Consider the following 17,447-nt stretch of genomic DNA (forward strand, 5'->3'; position numbering starts at 1 on the left):
TTTAATGTTGTAAGTCATCTTGGGTGTTGCTAGATACAGAAAAGCAGGTTACAAATTTATTAAGAAAATAGAATAAAGAAAATTCCAAATCCTTATTAAGACAATGTATCTCAAGAAAAAAAAATCACATTTTGGAGATTTCTAGGGTCAGGCAAGATATGAAAAATACATGGGCAAAAATGGAAAGACTGAACAAAAAAAAGCTGATTGAAATTGGAACAGTAAAAGACAAGATGGCTTTTGGATCATTGTTTGCAGTCTTCATCGTGATTTATCTGTGATCTGTAGAAAATCATTCAGTCTAACTTTGGATCACAGCCATGGCAGTTCTTTTGATGACATAGCTAATAGATTTTTCCCAATAAAAATAAAATTCCCTGAACCAGTTAAAATTGATATGATTTCTTGGCCAGCCTGATTAGTGTAGATCACAAATTCCTCTGCGCTAGCAATTAACCATTGTCACTTCACAATAGAGCTTAGCATTTTGGCAATATAGTCTACATCTCCTAGGAACATTCCTTATACTTAAAGTGTCAAATACAAATCTGTTTCTTTAGAAATAGATTTATTATGATCTAAGGAGACCTACTTTTAAAATTTTTTTGTACCTGTAGTGCAGTTCTTGTAAGAGACTGATAGAGGACATGGCAATAAGCCCATAGGAGTTGAAAATGCCATGGGATCTCTTCACTCATTAGAATTATATTTATTTATATTTCTTTTTTGAAGTTCTGAAGCGCCCAAAATTCAAACATTTCGTTTCATTTTTGTGAATATGAAAATTAAATATTAAAGTTTAATTAGGTAAAGACCTTGAATGTACTACTTCCAAACCATACATCTGTTTCCCTCATATTCATATAAGCAGCTTATTACTATACTTTATCAGTAAGTCTTGAGAAACAATTAAACCAGAAAATTCAGTCTATGCATAATGAATAGAGAGTGTGGCCTTGATGCATGACAAAAGAATCCTGATTATTAGTTTTTACTTTAAGGAATATGTTCTTCTGTCAGTTTTAGAAGAGTTAAATTCTCTATTAGGAAAGGCAGAATGTTGCTTAGGGAGAAATATATGCAAACATTTTAAGATTGAAATGAGGAATGTTAGAAAACTTGTTGTGAGAATAAAACAGTCTATTTCTTTTCCAGACTACATTGCTTTGGAAGTATTGTGGTTGTTTTTCAGAAGTTAACATTAACCTGGAAATATTGTCCCTGTTTTCCAGAATTTAATCCTTTCTGGAAAACTGTCAGGCGTGTGTGTGTATGCGTGCGCATGCGCGCGCGCGCACACACACATGGAGGGAGGGAGGGAGAGAGAGTAGCATGAAACAAGGAAGAAGGAAATCAATGCTTACTGTTTCATGAAAATACTACAGTCCTTTTTAGTCTTCATTCTACTATGTGTTGTGTGCATGTAGAAGGAAATAAACTGAAGGCTGGGAACCTTGAGTTCAACAACGAAAAATGAAGCCTCAGTAGGTAGACCACACCAATTCCACAGGAAGGCTAAAATAACTTTTATTTATTTTATTTTATTTTATTTTGAAAAAGCACCTTTGAGAGAATTGTGACCTGGATGACTGAAAATCCCCACAGATACTTATTGGTTATAGAAACAGAAACTTGCAGGTTTGATTGTGCAGTATTTCTTCCTCCAGTGAATTAGGAAGGTGTCTGTCTGAATCATTTCTGATTGTTATCTGAACTGAGTCTATTGTGAACTTCATATACTGTTCACCCTTCACTAGATCTTGCATATCTTTATCAAGGTCATCTTCCTAACTGTCTACAAAGCCTCATTTTGACAGCTATTTTGAGTGATTGAACTGGAAGTGCCTATAAAAATGCTCTCAAAATTTCAGATATACCCTTTGGTCCAAGAGTTGCCTTCCCTTACCCTAGTTCAGGCATGTCAAACTCGCGACGTCACGTGACGTCATGCGATGTATCACGACTTTTTCTCCATTGCCGGCAATGAGGTGGGTGATGCATCCGGCCCGTGGGCCGGCAGTTTCACATGCCTGCCCTAGTTCAACTTCCAAATGTTGTTGATAATAAATGAACTCACACTCCATGGCCATGTATTGCTGTAGGCTGCGTCTTGGATTGAAAGCAGCATCTTTTTAGGGAAGATTGATGAGAAAATCATGCAGCAAATCCAAACTACTGGGGATCAGGCAGATTATCTGGACCTCTTCCAATCAGTTTCAAATCTAAGCATGGGACCAAAGCATCATTGATTGCACTTGTAGATGATCTCTGACAGGAGTGGGATATTGCACACATCCTTGCTCTCCTTGATCCCTTAGCTGGTCTTGGCTCTGTTGATCATAGTATCTTTTGGAACTTTCAGGGATTCAGAGCCAGCAGCATTATGTAGAGCTAGTTCTCTTCCCTTTAGCAATTATTTCAGACAGTGTTGATACCGGGATAAAGGTCTTGCTAGTGGCTGTGGTTTTGCTGAGTGCTGTAGGGTTCAATACTCTCTACTCCGGTGTAACATCTGCATGAAGTTGCTAGATGAGATAATCCAATAGTATGGAATGAGATTTCATCAATATTTCAATAATGCCCAACTTTATATCTCCACCCCAGGCTGTTCAAGTGAAGTGGTACAGGATCTGTCTCTGTCTGGATGGGGGGGGGTTGGATTAAAGTTGTCACCTGGCAAGACCTGGAAAGAGAGTTTTTTTTCTATCCTTCTACCTGCCCTATGGAACATCCTTCCCCCAGAAATGAGGTTGGCAGCTAAGTTAACCTTTTCTGGCCCCTGCAGTTGTGGATTTATTCCTGCTCTTGGAGTCAGAGTGTCTGTTGGAGCCTGTGAATTAGTGTTATTGAAATATTTGTATTGGGATTTTTAGAAAGAGCTCAGCTTCTGGCTGCATATTATTTCCGTTTTTGTTGTTTTATGCTGGGTTTTAATTGTTATCTACCCAAAGTCACTTGTTTGAGACGAGCAGCCTTATAAATGGAATGGATAAATAAATCTCTTCAGCATCTGGACAACTACTGTTCTCTTGATAAGAATCTCTACTGAATCTATTATACCAGGGGTCTTTAAACTTGGCCCTTTTATGACTCATGGACTTCAACTCCCAGAATTCCTCAGCCAGGCACGTATTATACTAATGCACTGTATTATACTAATGCATCACTACATACATGCAAAACTCTTTTTAAGATTAAAAAGCTGACTCAAGTTCTCCTGGACAAATAATTTCATCTTAATCATTGTTTTTTAAATTCAGAATCTATTTTTAGTCTAAGCTGCTGGTAGAGAAATAACATTCCTGCACTTCAGTAGCTCTTTTAATTTTTTTCAGATAGAAGTGTGTTTCATGAACACTTTAATTAACCTTTGGTTAATAAATATTAATAGTCTGTTAAATAAAGTGCCTAATTCTCTAATAAAAGAAGCAAGAATGTACTTTAAGCTTGTAAGAAACATTTAAGTAATGTTGGAGCAGCACATTGAAAGTAATCAAATTAACCTCAAGCATCAGCATGTTTTAAAAAATAAGCCTTGCATGAAGTATACATGAAGGCAGTTCTGTTTAAATCCAAAATATAACTTTTCTACTCCTGATAATAATGGTGATATTGCAAATGAAAATTTATACTGTATCTGATTTTCTGAGTTCTTCAATTTTATCTACAATTTTTTATCTACCTATAGGGAGGTAGCTACAAGAGAATTGTTAATTTTGAATGTAATTGTGAATTTAAGATTTCTCTAGTTGTGAAAATCTACACCAGTCTTCCATGTTTGTATAGGGTGCAGTCTATTGAAATACTCTTAAGTTGGTGCCGTACCAAATTACTGTTATTGAGAAAATGACTTCTTTTGTAAATTGCACAGGGAGAATGTCTAGGCAGAGGAGTTATTGCAAAATTGTTGCTCCTACAAAGGAGTAGAGTTTCATCCCATCCAAAGGACATAGTTCAAAGAGGGGGCGCTGATATTAATGAACTAATAGGGCTGCCTAATTATGGTACCTAGCACTGAACCCAATTTATTTTTTTTGTCATACTAGTAGCCTGAAGGGATTTTTTATTATTTATCATACTTGCCTTCTTTAAAAAAAAAAAAACATTTATAGGGCACTTATATATGTGTGGCATAAAGGTTTTGTGTCTAAGCTGATATGCTGAGCTGGTATAAAGCAGCAGAGAAAATATACTTCCCCCCCCCCCAAAAGGAGGGGGAGGATGGAGAACATGGCTGAAGTATGGCCTTGAAATGCAGTTATGCTGCCCCTAGGGCAAATAAGCTGCCCAGACTATTAACCAGTACTGTTTTGGGACAGTTGAAGGCAGCATTTTGATTGGCCCAACCTAGGATGTAGGTGTGTTGAATCTAAATACATCACCTCTTCAATGGCTGAAGGACTGTTGATTATTTGAGTTGTAAAAGGAGAAGGAGAGAGGGAGAGAGAATTGGGAGAGAGGGAGGGAGGGAGAGAGAGGGAGGGAGAGAGAGGGAGGGAGGGAGGGATGCAAGGATGCCATGTTTGAACCTGTACTGCTTTGAGGCAGAAAACACCTTGGTTGTGGTAACTAGAAAGAGACATTGTTGTGTGTGTGTTCTGGGCCATTTGAATGAACAGATGCCAGTTTTTGGCCAAGAGGAGAGAGAAGATGCTGGAGGGCTGCTTCCCAGGGGTAGAGAAGACAAGACCCAGACAGAGAGATATGTTTCACCCCAAATCTGGTATCTACTTCTACTTATATTTCTTCTGTTGACCCCATTCTTTTTTCCCTCCACTTATAGAATTTATTCCAGATTCCTGATTTGTCTAGTTCTGCGCAATACATAATTTTCCTTATTAGTGCTTCCCCACTCAGTGCTTCTGTTGCTTTCCACTTTTGAGCAAACAGGATCCTTGCCGTCGTTACCATGTGAATGATTAGATACAGTGGGGCAAAAAAGTATTTAGTCAGCCACCAATTGTGCAAGTTCTCCCACTTAAAAAGATGAGAGAGGCCTGTAATTGTCATCATAGGTAGACCTCAACTAGGAGAGACAAAATAAGAAAACAAATCCAGACAATCACATTGTCTGATTTGGAAAGAATTTATTTGCAAATTATGGTGGAAAATAAGTATGTGATCACCTACAAACAAGCAAGATTTCTGGCTCTCACAGACCTGTAACTTCTTCTTTAAGAGGCTCCTCTGTCCTCCACTCATTACCTGTATTAATGGAACCTGTTTGAACTTGTTATCAGTATAAAAGACACCTGTCCACAACCTCAAACAGTCACACTCCAAACTCCACTATGGTGAAGACCAAAGAGCTGTCGAAGGACACCAGAAGCGAAATTGTAGACCTGCACCAGGCTGGGAAGACTGAATCTGCGATAGGCAAGCAGCTTGGTGTGAAGAAATCAACTGTGGGAGCAATAATTAGAAAATGAAAGACATACAAGACCACTGATAATCTCCCTCGATCTGGGGCTCCACACAAGATCTCACCCCGTGGGGTCAACATGATCACAAGAACAGTGAGCAAAAATCCCAGAACCACACGGGGGGACCTAGTGAATGACCTGCAGAGAGCTGGGACCAACGTAACGAAGGCAACCATCAGTAACACACTACGCCGCCAGGGACTCAGATCCTGCAGTGCCAGATGTGTCCCCCTGCTTAAGCCAGTACATGTCTGGGCCCATCTGAAGTTTGCTAGAGAGCATTTGGATGATCCAGAAGAGGATTGGGAGAATGTCATATGGTCAGATGAAACCAAAGTAGAACTGTTTGGTAGAAACACAACTTGTTGTGTTTGGAGGAGAGAGAATGCTGAGTTGCATCCAAAGAACACCACACTTATTGTGAAGCATGGGGGTGGCAACATCATGCTTTGGGGCTGTTTCTCTGCAAAGGAACCAGGACGATTGATCCATGTACAGGAAAGAATGAATGGGGCCATGTATCGTGAGATTTTGAATGCAAACCTCCTCCCATCAGCAAGATGGAAGGAGTGCAAACCTCCTTCCATTGAAGATGAAACGTGGCTGGGTCTTTCAGCATGACAATGATCCCAAACACACCGCCTGGGCAATGAAGGAGTGGCTTCGTAAGAAGCATTTCAAGGTCCTGGAGTGGCCTAGCCAGTCTCCAGATCTCAATCCCATAGAAAACTTTGGAGGGAGTTGAAAGTCCGTGTTGCCCAGCAACAGCCCCAAAACATCACTGCTCTAGAGATCTGCATGGAGCAATGGTCCAACATACCAGCAACAGTGTGTGCCAACCTTGTGAAGACTTACAGAAAACATTTGACCTACTTATTTTCCACCATAATTTGCAAATAAATTCTTTCCAAATCAGACAATGTGATTGTCTGGATTTGTTTTCTCATTTTCTCTCTCCTAGTTGAGGTCTACCTATGATGACAATTACAGGCCTCTCTCATCTTTTTAAGTGGGAGAACTTGCACAATTGGTGGCTGACTAAATACTTTTTTGCCCCATTGTATGTATCACCTTTATTTACGTTTTTTCCTAATATTCCTAATAATAATGTCTCAGGTTTATATTGTATGCTTTGCCTAGTCCACGGGTAGGCAACCCAAAACACTCAAAGAACCACTTGGACCCATTTCCCACCAAAAACAAAACACCGGGAGCCGCAAAATCCTTTTGATATCTAAAATGAAGATAACACTGCATATATCCTTTTTTACCTTTATTATAGGTGTGTGTGTGTTTGTGTGTGTGTGTGTGTATGTGTGTGTGTATATGTATGTATACACACACACATATATATACACATACATACACATACACATACAGGTAAAAAAGGATATATGCAGTGTTATCTTCATTTTAGATGTCAAAAGGGTCTCTCTCTCTCTCTGTCTCTGTCTCTCTCTCTCCCTCCCTCTCTATCTGCCCTTGGTCTGCCTGCCACTCCTCTTCCCCCACTCTTTTTCTTTCTCTCTCTCTCTTTCCTCTCTCTCTCTCTCTCTCCCTCCCTCCCTCCCTCTCTCTCTCTCTCTTTCTCTCTCTCCTATCTGCTGCTCACCTGGAAAGCTTCAAGCTATTGTCCAACAAGATCAGGGTAGGCAACCTCGTCTCTTTTATGACTCATGGACTTCAACTCCCAGAATTCCTGAGTCAGCCTAGCTGGGCTAGCTAGCTCTCTCCTGCCCTTCTTGCTTCCTGCAGAGACGCAGCAAAGGGAGGAGCTCCGTCCAGAAAGCTTTTCAGCTCCTCGGAGAACAGTGTGAGTGCAATCTTTTACACACACACACAAATACACACACACACAGAGAGAGAGAGAGAGAGAGAGAGAAGCAGGGAAGCGCAATTGCCTCTATGTCTCTGTCTCTCTCTGCAAAGGCAGAGGAGGCTGGGAGCCACCGGGGAAGGCTCAAAGAGCCGCATGCGGCTCCGGAGCCGCAGATTGCCGACCGCTGGATTAGGGTTACGTCACTGTGAACTCCTAGTGCAAAATGGACATCACCAAGAAACTCAGAGTGCTTGGGTATGGTTAGGAGGGCACTGACTTTTCTAGGCTGCCCTATGTATGTTTCCTGGTAAAATTCATGGGAAAATCCCATTGTAGGAAAATTCCACTTAGGGTTAGGGTTACGTCACCGTGAACTCCTAGAGCAAAATGGACATCGCAACAAACTCGGAGTGCTTGGGTATGGTTAGGAGGGCACTGACTTTTCTAGGCTGCCCTATGTATGTTTCCTGGTAAAATACATGGGAAAATCCTATTGGAGGAAAATTCCACTTAGGGTTAGGGTTACGTCACCGTGAACTCCTAGAGCAAAATGGACATCGCCAACAAACTCAGAGTGCTTGGGTATGGTTAGGAGGGCAATGACTATTCTAGGCTGCACTATCTATGTTTTCTGGTAAAATACATGGGAAAATCTCATTGGAGGAAAATTCCACTTAGGGTTAGGGTTACGTCACTGTGAACTCCTAGAGCAAAATGGACATTGCCAACAAACTCGGAGTGCTTGGGTATGGTTAGGAGGGCACTGATCTTTCTAGGCTGCCCTATGTATGTTTCCTGGTAAAATACATGGGAAAATCCAATTGGAGAAAAATTCCACTTAGGGTTAGTGTTACGTGACTGTGAACTCTTAGAGCAAAATGGACATCGCCAACAAACTAGGAGTGCTTGGGTATGGTTAGGAGGGCACTGACTTTTTTAGGCTGCCCTTCCTATGTTTCCTGGTAAAATACATGGGAAAATCCCATTGTAGGAAAATTCCACTTAGGGTTAGGGTTACGTCACCGTGAACTCCTAGAGCAAAATGGACATCGCCAACGTACTCGGAGTGCTTGGGTATGGTTAGGAGGGCACTGACTTTTCTAGGCTGCCCTATGTATGTTTCCTGGTAAAATACATGGGAAAATCCCATTGGAGGAAAATTCCACTTAGGGTTACGGTTAGGTCAGCATGAACTTGGATAGTAAAATGGACATCGCCAACAAATTCCGAGTGCTTGGTATGGTTAGGAGGCACTGACTATTCTAGCCTGCCCTATTTGTATTTCCTGGTAAAATACATGGGAAAATCCCATTGGAGGACAATTCCACAGGGTTAGGGTTACGTCACCGTGAACTCCTAGAGCAAAATGGACATCGCCAATGTACTCGAGTGCTGTATGGGTAGGAGGGCACTGACTGTTAGGTTGCCCTAGTATGTTCCTGGTAAAATACATGGAAAAATCCCATTGGAGAAAAATTCCATTAGGGTTAGGGTTATGTCACTGTGAACTCTTACAGCAAAGTGGACATCGACAACAAACTTGGAGTACTTGGGTATGGTTAGGAGGGCACTGAATTTTCTAGGCTGCCCTATGTATGTTTCCTGGTAAAATACATGGGAAAATCCCATTGGAGGAAAATTCCACTTAGGGTTAGGGTTACGTCACCGTGAACTCCTAGCGCAAAATGGACATCGCCAACAAACTCGGAGTGCTTGGCTATGGTTAGGAGGGCACTGACTTTTCTAGGCTCTGACTTTTCTAGGCTGCCCTATGTATGTTTCCTGGTAAAATACATGGGAAAATCCCATTGGAGGAAAATTCCACTTAGGGTTAGGGTTACGTCACCTTGAACTCATAGAGCAAAATGGACATCGCCAACAAACTCGGAGTGCTTGGGTATGGGCACTGACTTTTTCAGGCTGCCCTTTCTATGTTTCCTGGTAAAATACATGGGAAAATCCCATTGTAGGAAAATTCCACGTAGGGTTAGGGTTACGTCACCGTGAACTCCTAGAGCAAAATGGACATCGCCAACAAACTCGGAGTGCTTGGGTATGGTTAGGAGGGCACTGACTTTTCTAGGCTGCCCTATCTATGTTTCCTGGTAAAATACATGGAAAAATCCCATTGGAGGAAAATTCCACTTAGGGTTAGGGTTAGGTCACCATGAACTCATAGAGCAAAATGGACATCGCCAACAAACTCGGAGTGCTTGGGTATGGTTAGGAGGGCACTGACTTTCTAGCTGCCCTATCTATGTTTCCTGGTAAAATACATGGGAAAATCCCATTGGAGGAAAATTCCACTTAGGGTTAGGGTTAGTCACCATGAACTCATAGAGCAAAATGGACATCGCCAACAAACTCGAGTGCTTGGGTATGGTTAGGAGGGCACTGACTTTCTAGCTGCCTATCTATGTTTCCTGGTAAAATACATGGGAAAATCCCATTGGAGGAAAATTCCACTTAGGGTTAGGGTTAGGTCACCATGAACTCATAGAGCAAAATGGACATCGCCAACAAACTCGGAGTGCTTGGGTATGGTTAGGAGGGCACTGACTTTTCTAGCTGCCCTATCTATGTTTCCTGGTAAAATACATGGGAAAATCCCATTGGAGGAAAATTCCACTTAGGGTTAGGGTTAGGTCACCATGGAACTCCTAGAGCAAAATGGACATCGCCAATGTACTCGGAGTGCTTGGGTATGGTTAGGAGGGCACTGACTTTTCTAGGTTGCCCTATGTATGTTTCCTGGTAAAATACATGGGAAAATCCCATTGGAGAAAAATTCCACTTAGGGTTAGGGTTATGTCACTGTGAACTCTTAGAGCAAAATGGACATCGCCAACAAACTAGGAGTGTTTGGGTATGGTTAGGAGGGCACTGACTTTTTCAGGCTGCCCTTTCTATGTTTCCTGGTAAAATACATGGGAAAATCCCATTGTAGGAAAATTCCACTTAGGGTTAGGGTTACGTCACCGTGAACTCCTAGAGCAAAATGGACATCACCAATGTACTCGGAGTGCTTGGGTATGGTTAGGAGGGCACTGACTTTTCTAGGCTGCCCTATGTATGTTTCCTGGTAAAATACATGGGAAAATCCCATTGTAGGAAAATTCCACTTAGGGTTAGGGTTACGTCACCGTGAACTCCTAGAGCAAAATGGACATCGCCAATGTACTCGGAGTGCTTGGGTCTGGTTAGGAGGGCACTGACTTTTCTAGGTTGCCCTATGTATGTTTCCTGGTAAAATACATGGGAAAATCCCATTGGAGAAAAATCCACTAGGGTTAGGGTTATGTCATGTGAATCTTAGAGCAAAACGGACATCGCCAACAAACTAGGAGTGTTTGGGTTTATGGTTAGGAGTGGCACTGACTTTTTCAGGATGCCTTCTATGTTTCCTGGTAACAATACTATGGAAAAATCCCATTGTAGGAACATTTCCACTTCAGGGTTTAGGGTAAGTCACCGTGAACTTCTAGAGCAAAAATGGACATCACAATGTACTCGGAGTGCTGGGTATGGGTAGGAGGGCATGACTTCTAGGCTGCCCTAGTATGTTTCATGGTAAAATACATGGGAAAAACTCCCATTGTAGGAAATTCCACTTAGGGTTAGGGTTATGTCACCGTGAACTCCTAGAGCAAAATGGACATCGCCAATGTACTCGGAGTGCTTGGGTATGGTTAGGAGGGCACTGACTTTTCTAGGTTGCCCTATGTATGTTTCCTGGTAAAATACATGGGAAAATCCCATTGGAGAAAAATTCCACTTAGGGTTAGGGTTATGTCACTGTGAACTCTTAGAGCAAAATGGACATCGCCAACAAACTAGGAGTGTTTGGGTATGGTTAGGAGGGCACTGACTTTTTCAGGCTGCCCTTTCTATGTTTCCTGGTAAAATACATGGGAAAATCCCATTGTAGGAAAATTCCACTTAGGGTTAGGGTTACGTCACCGTGAACTCCTAGAGCAAAATGGACATCGACAACTAACGTGTAGTGGTTGGGTATGGTTAGGAGGACACTGACTTTTCTAGGCTGCCCTATGTATGTTTCCTGGTAAAATACATGGGAAAATCCCATTGGAGGAAAATTCCACTTAGGGTTAGGGTTACGTCACCATGAACTCCTAGAGCAAGATGGACATCGCCAACAAACTCGGAGTGCTTGGGTATGGTTAGGAGGGCACTGACTTTTCTATGCTGCCCTTTCTATGTTTCCTGGTAAAGTACCTGGGAAAAATCCATTGAGGAAAATTCACTTAGGGTTAGGGTTTACGTCACCGTGAACTCCTAAGAGCAATGGACATCCCACAACTCGGAGTGCTTGGGGTATGGTTTTAAAAGGAGAGGCCTGACTTTTTCTGCTGCCCCATTTCTATGTTTCCTGGTAAAATACATGGGAAAATCCCATTGGAGGAAAATTCCACTTAGGGTTAGGGTTACGTCACCTTGAACTCCTAGAGCAAAATGGACATCGTCAACAAACTCGGAGTGCTTGAGTATGGTTAGGAGGGCACTGACTTTTCTAGGCTGCCCTATGTATGTTTCCTGGTAAAATACATGGGAAAATCCCATTGGAGGAAAATTCCACTTAGGGTTAGGGTTACGTCCCCGTGAACTCCTAGAGCAAAATGGACATCGCCAACAAACTCGGAGTGCTTGGGTATGGTTAGGAGGGCACTGACCTGTCTAGGCTGCCCTATCTATGTTTCCTGGTAAAATACATGGGAAAATCCCATTGGAGGAAAATTCCACTTAGGTTAGGGTTACGTCACCATGAACTCCTATAGCAAAATGAACATCGCCAACGAACTCAGAGTGCTTGGGCATGGTTAGGAGGACACTGATTTTTCTAGGCTTCCCTATCTATGTTACCTGGTAAAATACATGGGAAAATCCCATTGTTGGAAAATTCCACTTAGGATTAGGGTTATGTCAAAGTGACTCCTAGAGCAAAATGACATCACCAACAAACTCAGAGTGCTTGGGTATTGTTAGGAGGGCACTGACTTTCTAGGCTGCCTTATCTATGTTTCCTGGTAAAATACATGGGAAAATCCCATTGCAGGAAAATTCCACTTAGGGTTAGGGTTATGTCACGGTGAACTCCTAGAGCAAAATTGCCATCGCCAACAAACTCGGAGTGCTTGGGTATGGTTAGGAGTGCACTGACTTTTCTAGGCTGCCTTATCTATGTTTCCTGGTAAAATACATGGGAAAATCCCATTGGAGGAAAATTCCACTTAGGGTTAGGGTTACATCACCGTGAACTCCTCGAGCAAAATGGACATCGCCAACAAACTAGGAGTGCTTGGGGTATGGTTCGGAGGGCACTGACATTTTCTAGCTGCGCTATGTATGGTTTTCCTGGAAATAACTGGGAAAATCCATTGGAGGAAATTCTTCCCACTTAGGGGTTAGGGGTACGTCACCGTGAACTCCTGAGCAAAATGGACATCACCAACAACTCGAGTGCTTGGGTATGGTTAGGAGGGCACTGACTTTTCTATGCTGCCTTATCTATGTGTCCTGATAAAATACATGGGAAAATCCCATTGGAGGAAAATTCCACTTAGGGTTAGGGTTACGTCACCGTGAACTTTTAGAGCAAAATGGACATCGCCAACAAACTCGGAGTGCTTGGGTATGGTTAGGAGGGCACTGACTTTTCTAGGCTGCCCTATCTATGTTTCCTGGTAAAATACATGGGAAAATCTCATTGTAGGAAAATTCCACTTAGGGTTAGGGTTACGTCACCGTGAACTCCAAGAGCAAAATGGACATCGCCAACAAACTCGGAGTGCTTGGGTATGGTTAGGAGGGCACTGACTTTTCTAGGCTGCCCTATGTATGTTTCCTGGTAAAATACATGGGAAAATCCCATTGGAGGAAAATTCTGTCAGAATACAGCTGGAAGGGACCTCGGAGGTTTTCTAGTCCAGCCGCCTGCTGAAGCAGGAGACCCTAAGTGGAATTTTCCTCCAATGGGCCCTATTAATAAGGTGTTAATACCGTTAATAAAGATAGAGAATACCGTCATTTTAAAATGCCGTTAAAAAGGTTTATTTCTTTTGTTGTTGTTGTTAATTGCGAAGTCGTGTCCGACCCATCGCGACCCCATGGACAACATTCCTCCAGGTCTTCCTGTCCTATACCATCTTCTGGAGTCCATTTAAATTCACACCTACTGCTTCAGTGACTCCATCCAGCCATCTCATTCTCTGTCGTCCCCTTCTTCTATTGCCCTCAATCTTTCCCAGCATTAGGCGCTTCTCCAGTGAGTCCTTCCTTCTCATTAGGTGGCCAAAATATGTGAGTTTCAACTTTAGGATCTGGCCTTCTAAAGAGCAGTCGGGGTTGATCTCTTCTAGGACTGACCGGTTTGAACGCCTCGCAGTCCAAGGGACTCGCAGGAGTCTTCTCCAGCACCATAGTTCGAAGGCCTCAATTCTTCGGCGCTCAGCCTTTCTTACGGTCCAACTTTCACAGCCATACATTGCAACTAGGCAAACCATGGCCTGGACTATACGCACATTTGTTGGCAGGGTGATGTCTCTGCTTTTTAGTACGCTGTCTAGATTTGCCATAGCTTTCCTTCCCAGGAGCAAGCATCTTTTAATTTCTTGGCTGAAGTCCCCATCTAAGGTGATCTTGGAGCCCAGAAAAATAAAATCTGTCACCACCTCCATTTCTTCCCTATCTATTTGCCAGGAATTGAGTGGGCTGGATGCCATGATTTTGATTTTCTTAATGTTGAGTTTCAAGCCAACTTTTGCACTCCCCTTCTTCACCCGCATCAAGAGGCTCCTTAGTTCCTCTTCACTTTCTGCCCTTAGAGTGGTATCATCTGCATATCTTAGGTTGTTGATATTTCTCCCGGCAATCTTAATTCTAACTTTTGATTCATCTAGCCCTGCCTTTCTCATGATGTGCTCTGCATATAAGTTAAATAGGCAGGGCAACAGTATACAGCCTTGCCGGACTCCTTTTCCAATTTTGAACCCATCAGTGGTTCCGTGTCCAGTTCTCACTGTTGCTTCTTGACCCGCATATAGGTTTCTCAAGAGACAAATAAGATGGTCTGGTATTCCCATCTCTTTAAGAACTTGCCACAATTTGTTATGATCCACACAATGAAAGGCTTTAGCGTAGTCAATGAAGCAGAAGTAGATGTTTTTCTGAAACTCCCTAGCTTTCTCCATGATCCAGTCGTATCGCACTTCCCTGTGTTACACCTTAAGAGGTTGCTCCTAAAAGTGCACCCCGCTCGCCCCTTCAAACAAACCCAGATGTTTTTATTCAAGCATAGTTTTGTTTGTCCTGCACTTCTTTTTCTTTAAGGAGATCGTACGTATGTAGGTTTGTATTTAGGTTTGGTGTTTCTAAACTATATTTCTTAGAGATACCTATGTATTAATATAAGCGCAATATCAAATATCTATTTGAAATATTGTGTATTTTTATTACGAAAGGATCAATATAAAAATAAATGTAGTTTATTTTGAAAAAGTATATAACCCATCGTTCCCTTATAGCAGGGGTAGGCAACCCAAAACACTCAAAGAGCCACTTGGACCCGTTTCCCACCAAAAACAAAACACCGGGAGCCGCAAAATCCTTTTGACATCTAAAATGAAGATAACACTGCATATATCCTTTTTTACCTTTATTATAGGTGTGTGTGTGTTTGTGTGTGTGTGTGTGTATACTTATGTATACACACACATATATATACACATACATACACATACACATACACATACAGGTAAAAAAAGGATATATGCAGTGTTATCTTCATTTCAGATGTCAAAAGGGTGTCTCTCTCTCTCTGTCTCTCTCTATCCCTCCCTCTCTATCTGCCCTTGATCTGCCTGCCACTCCTCTTCCCCCACTCTTTTTCTTTCTCTCTCTCTCTCTTTCCTATCTCTCTCTCTCTCTCCCTCCCTCCCTCCCTCCCTCTCTCTCTCTCTCTTTCTCTCTCTCCTATCTGCTGCTCACCTGGAAAGCTTCAAGCTGTTGTCCAACAAGATCAGGGTAGGCAACCTCGTCTCTTTTATGACTCATGGACTTCAACTCCCAGAATTCCTGAGTCAGCCTAGCTGGGCTAGCTAGCTCTCTCCTGCCCTTCCTGCTTCCTGCAGAGACACAGCAAAGGGAGGAGCTCCGTCCAGAAAGCTTTTCAGCTCCTCAGAGAACACTGTGAGTGCAATCTTTTACACACACACACACACACACACACACACACACACAGAAAGAGAGAGAGAGAGAGAGAGAGAGAGAGAGAGAGAGAGAGAGAGAGAAGCAGGGAAGCGCAATTGCCTCTCTGTCTCTGTCCCTCTCTGCAAAGGCAGAGGAGGCTGGGAGCCACAGGGGAAGGCTCAAAGAGCCACATGCGGCTCCGGAGCCACAGGTTGCCGACCTGTGGCCTAGTCATTTCTATTATCCATTTCCAGACCATAAGCCAGTACACCTGTGCTTCTCTACATGTCCACCATACATGAGAAAATGTGCCCTTTTTTTTTGCACTTCCAGCATATAGGTGAGTATCCATTATACATTTTAGCTAATCTGGCCGGAGGCAGATGCCATCTATACATCATCTTATAGAGATTTTCTTTATATGATGTCGCCAGTGTAATTTTGTTATTTCTTTCCCATACTTGCTGCCATTGATCCATGTTTATATTATATCCAAAATCTGTTTCCCAGGTCACCATTGTTTCTTTAACCTGTTCCTCATATAGCTTATATTCCAACAAGTATTTATAAATATTTTTAATTTGTTTTTTTTCCAGGCCTAACAGTATTTTATCTAACCCCGTGTCTTGTCTGTTAATTCCCCACTCTTGCTTATCCTTCATGTATCTTGCTTGTATCTGAAGATAGGACCACCATTCCAAGGCTATTCCTTGTTGTCTTAGCTCTTGTTTTTGTTTTAAGTGACCTTCTTCTATCAAGATGTCTTTATATATAATAGCCTTATCTTTCCTATACAGATTGGGATATGTGACTGCCTCTAGTGGCGATAGCCAAACTGGAATTTTTATATAATGTTGGCATTTATTGAATTCCAGCTTTTTATAAGTTCTTGCCGAACCTTATGTCTCAAAAAATACTGGTGGTTTCTGCTTTTCCCTGTCCATATATGTGCGTGCCAGCCCTGCTGGAGATTGTAACCCTCTAAATGTAGACATCTTTTATTTTCTAAAGTAATCCAGTCTTTAATCAATGTCAGGGCCGCTGCTTGGTAATACAGCTCCCAGTCTGGGAAACCTAAGCCTCCTTTCTCTTTGGCAACAATTGATGCAACATTTTAATAAGCCAGGGACAATTAGGGCCATCAAAGTCAAGTTATCTACTTGTAAATTAGCAACAAAAGTTAATTGCCAAAATTGATAAGGAACAAAAGAACAAAACATTCTACAGTAAAAAGCTCCACTTACAGTATTACAGGTTGCAAACCTCTTTCTTTTATGCTTTGACCAGTAGGTGGTGACACTGTTTTGAAATCCTGGATTGTTTAAGAATTATCTTTGGCTCTGCTTTTTTCAAACTAGCAATGCTACTTTGAGCTTCTCAGAAGGTTGATAATAAAATTTCTTTCTGATGACATTTATTTGAACTATTGACCACAATTGTAATGTATTCAAAATATGAAGGATTTATTCTTTTCTAAGTTTTGATTTCATCAGGCAATGTAGCCCCAAAAGCAGCAAATAAAAATAAATAATCCCAAATTAGGCCAGATCTTTTTTCATTTTGAAAAAGAAGACAGCAAATTGGAAAAGGTAGTAAGTAATTAATCAGGTTATGAGACTATACCTGGCAATCTGGGTCATTTTTACTGCACATATTGCATCATATATGGAATTGAACTAAAATCTATTACAAAATCTGACATAGCCATTTCATTCTGCTTGATGAACACAAAAACTTACATTCTTTAATTAGCCAACAGATGGTGGGAGATTTCAAAACTCTGAAAATAATAACATCAACTCCAAAGTTGAAGAGTTTTTATTGGATCTAGTAAGTAACTGATCAACTGTAATCAATATCGATGTCTAGATTTATAAATACTCCATTTGTAGTCATTTTTCAGATTTTTACTTCTAGGCATATGCCTAGAAAATATATAAAGGCAACACTTTTTTTCTGTCCATAATTAACTGGGATGAGCATAACACTAACACATAATA

The sequence above is a fragment of the Crotalus tigris genome, unplaced genomic scaffold (assembly GCF_016545835.1).
Source record: "Crotalus tigris isolate CLP2741 ecotype Arizona unplaced genomic scaffold, ASM1654583v1 scf7180000017601.7605149639:7615979, whole genome shotgun sequence".
In the NCBI taxonomy this organism is placed as follows: Eukaryota; Metazoa; Chordata; class Lepidosauria; order Squamata; family Viperidae; genus Crotalus; species Crotalus tigris.